Here is a 4,092-nt window from a genome sequence, read left to right on the forward strand (position 1 = left end):
TCCCTATGTGTTAAATAACATTAACATGAATGAATAATTATGTGCTAACACATTTGAATATTGTGCTGTCTGTTTTTCTATATGGATTTAACCACACAACACTTTGACTTTTTATTGTTTATTTATTTCATTATTTAAAGTTTGAAGGAGATAGACCGTAGTCATCCACTGATCTTCTGTCGGTTTCTGATAGCTCTGATTTTGTTTTTTAATGGATATTACTGTGGGATAATCTGCAGGACTTGGATTCGATTCGGATCATACACACAGTCCTCCTCTAAACCACTGGCTACCATTCCACAGTTGGGAGGCACCCAGGCTGTGTCATAACCATGCTGATGCCATGTTGTCTGCAAGGGATGGCCCTGATAATCGATCCTCTTCACCTTTCCCACTTGTACGTTCACCTTGAGGACCGCTAGCTTCTGTTGTCTGCCATTCCGTGGATATTTAGAGGCTTTCTGAAAACTGTGGCTTAAATAGACCCCAGGGCCGAGCATTTAAAGAGGGGATGAAGCCTCCAGCTTGGATCTTCAGAGCATTAGCCCATGTAGTGCCATGATACATAATGAAAAACCTGTGACCGGGATAGCCTGGATGATAACAACGGCAGTCAGCCATCAGCTCATCTTCGGGTTTCTGAAGACCTTCCTCCAACTCATTATGATATTCTTCTAATTCTCTATTTTGAAAAAAACAAAACAAACAAAAAAAAACAGATTGATTGAAACATATAATTTAGGTCACAGTATATTATTCAGAATTTATAATAACACATTATTTTATATTTTATATATTTTAATAGGTTATTCTGACATCACATATGGACAGATTATAAATATTGCTATTCAAAGAGTTAATTAGAGACTTGTCACCAAAACACTTACCCAGAATAGCCAAGATGAAAGTCATCCTCCACTTCACCATCCATCTTCTCATCAGATTCCAGCATTTATTCTATCTTCTCAAAAGCCACTGAATCTGTGAAATGAACATGGCTTTTCATTTTGCTATTGTCATTTAGAAGCTGTTTAATTTGGGAATGGGGTTTGAAATGATCGTTGCAGGAATAAACTTTTGACCAGAATAATTGGTGTCAATTGATATTACTTTAAACAAAGTACTCCATTTTTATTCAGTACCACCATGATTTAGAAGATATTTACATGTTTTTCATATGACAAAATAACAAATTACCTCAATTATCCTGTTTAAAAGTTTACACCCCCTTGGCTCTTAGTGCTGTAATCATGTTGCCTTCTTGCTCAGCGGTCAATGTTTGCAACAACTTGAGTCACATAACAACTGCTGGATAGGAGTCAAATATGCAGAAGAGGATTTTTCTAAAGAACTATGGGCAGTTTAACTGTTCAAAACAACAGCTGTTGATCATCCAGGTAACATGATACAGTTTAAAGAATCAAGAGTGGGCTTTGCTAAAAATCATATGGGGATATTGGCAAATAAAAATTGCACAAGTTGCTACAAATGCATGACGATTCAAAACTTTCAAGTTTAAACATGCTGGTGTATCCTGGATTGAAACATATACTGAGGTTTATTTAATGCATACTGTAGTATATTAGCAATAAACTTATTTGCATTGACATATTCAAATGGTTAAGTCCACGATTAAAGATTAAGGCTTAATGCATTTGCAGAGAGAGAGAGAGAGAGAGAAAGAGAGAGAGAGAAAGAGAGAGAGAGAGAAATTATATAAATGTCTAAAGAGAATCTAAACTTACCTGTGCCAGCTCTCATATATCATGTGGCTGCTTCTCGTATATCATGTGACTACTACTTATAAAACAACGCACATGATGACTCAGTAGTACCGCCTTTAATATTGGCAAATTTGTAACCTGTATCTATCCAGAAAAAAGGTTCAGTTTCTAAAGAACGCAACATTTGTGGTGAAGCTTTTCCCTTGTGTGAGGACATGGAAGATTTGCTGTCTAATTCAACATCTGCTTAATGTTTCTATGCCTTCTCAGTATTCTGACAGAGAATCATTTGAGTATTAAAACAGGGAAAAAAAAGCCAAAATGAGCACATGAAGCTCTAGCAGTGTTTCTCTAGACCAGGTGAAGCTCTAGTAGTGTTTCTCTAGATGATGTGACGTTCTAGTAGTTTTTCTCTAGAACATGTGAAGCTCTAGTACTGTTTCTCTAGGACAAGTGAAGCTCTTGTAGTGTTTCATTAGACCATGTGAAGCTCTAGTAGCATTTCTCTAGACAATGTGAAGTTCTAGTAGTTTTTCTCTAGCACATGTGAAGCTCTAATAGTGTTTCTCTAGGACATGTGAAGCTCTTGTAGTGTTTCTCTAGAACGTGTGAAGCTCTAGAAGTGTTTCTCTAGGACATGTGAAGCTCTTAGTAGTATTTCTCTAGATGATGTGACGTTCTAGTAGTTTTTCTCTAGAACATGTGAAGCTCTAGTACTGTTTCTCTAGGACAAGTGAAGCTCTTGTAGTGTTTCATTAGACCATGTGAAGCTCTAGTAGCATTTCTCTAGACAATGTGAAGTTCTAGTAGTTTTTCTCTAGAACGTGTGAAGCTCTAGAAGTGTTTCTCTAGGACATGTGAAGCTCTTGTAGTGTTTCTCTAGAACGTGTGAAGCTCTAGAAGTGTTTCTCTAGGACATGTGAAGCTCTTAGTAGTATTTCTCTATGATACAAGCATTGATCTAAGGAACAAAGGTTTCATGTTATTTACTTACCACACTGCAAGAATTATACAGGACAGTGTTGTGTTGTGCTTTGGTTAAATGTCATCAGAAAAGTACACAGGCCTAGCTGGCATAAAGCAAGGCATAATAATACCTGCTAAGGTGTCCTAAAGATCAGAAGCATACAACTGCGACCTTTCAAAGCAGCTAGCAAGCAAACTCGACAGCATTCTGTTGCAGTTAATTTTACTGGTTTTACAGCTTGCTCATCAAACTACATATATTGCATTGTATTTTTATATCATCTAACATTGCAATGTAGACACAGTGTCACTCAGCTCTTATCAGCTTGTGCATTTGCACACATGGGGCTTTCTCACTGTGCGTTAAGCCATACTTAAGCAATAATTACAAGTCTTTGTTGAGATCATCATTCATTCTAGTGGCTAAGTTTACTTAGAAACTTAAACAATAAAGTTTATTTTTTGGCTGTATTTTCTTCCAACTTTGTGTTATTTCACTTTGAAAGTTGTGTTCATATCGCAGATATCTGATTGTGTATGAACTATGGAATCTTTTATCTTTTTTCCTATGACTGCATCTCTGATTAATCAGTACTCTAGTAATTCTAAAATGTAATAAGACACCAAAAAAAAAACAGCAACAAAGAAGTAGAGTAGGTTTGAAAGGCTATGCATGTAAACACAGAATTAATTACATAATATTTGGCAACCCAGTTTTTTTGACTGCTTTTTTTGACTTTTGTCTTTTGACTACAAAATTTATAAACCTAATTACAAAATCTAATTACAAAAAAGTCTATATATGGTTTCAAGGTTGCGTGCCTGTTCGAAAGGTAAAAGGGAGCTTGAATCCTGAGTAATTGAATCTTAAAGTGAATCTGAAAGTGATTTAAGATTAACCAATAAAACCATTTACATTACCATTCATCCAAGTTGTGTCAAGTTACGAACACAGCTGGCTTTGAGAAGAGGCTTGTGTGAAATGTCTTAATAAAGAAAATGGAGCAAGAAGTCATTACTAGTCTGTTGACATAAACTATATATATATATATATATATATATATATGTATGTATGTATGTAGTAGGGCTCTTAGAGAGATGGGACACGGAAGAAGAGGCACAGAGACGGGATTAGAGTAAACAGTGGCTTGGTATTTATTTTCTTCTCAGTTTAGTGCAGCAAAAAGTCAGAAAAAGGAGAAAAGGTAAATAGTTCCTTCCTTTAAGGGGCTGTAGGGGTGTTTGGGCAGAGGTCCAGGCACCAAATCTTTGCAGCAGGAGGGGGATGGCAGTGTAAATGTGAGTCTTCTCCAGCAGCATAGTGTAGGCTCAGCCGGCAATTTGAAGTCCTGGATCAGCTGGATGTGTCTGTAAAAGACAACAAGCATTAGTCCCGTTAGGC

At 36.6% G+C, this 4,092-nt stretch overlaps 1 long non-coding RNA gene across 4 annotated transcripts; it reads right to left on the reverse strand.

The window, feature by feature from the left end:
- Positions 1 to 505: 505 nt before the first annotated feature.
- On the reverse strand, positions 506 to 3,672 carry LOC132848311 (uncharacterized). 4 transcript variants are annotated; one of them, XR_009648721.1, is made up of 4 exons: positions 1,746 to 1,761; positions 1,198 to 1,308; positions 888 to 981; positions 506 to 682 (listed from the first exon to the last, which is right to left on the reverse strand). It is a non-coding gene; the product is annotated as an uncharacterized LOC132848311 (long non-coding RNA). The 4 variants fall into 4 exon arrangements; XR_009648719.1 differs by lacking the exons at positions 1,198 to 1,308; positions 1,746 to 1,761 and adding an exon at positions 3,612 to 3,672; XR_009648720.1 differs by lacking the exon at positions 1,198 to 1,308 and having other exon boundaries at positions 1,746 to 1,783.
- Positions 3,673 to 4,092: the final 420 nt, after the last annotated feature.

Source organism: Tachysurus vachellii, chromosome 7, assembly GCF_030014155.1.
Source record: "Tachysurus vachellii isolate PV-2020 chromosome 7, HZAU_Pvac_v1, whole genome shotgun sequence".
NCBI lineage: Eukaryota > Metazoa > Chordata > Actinopteri > Siluriformes > Bagridae > Tachysurus > Tachysurus vachellii.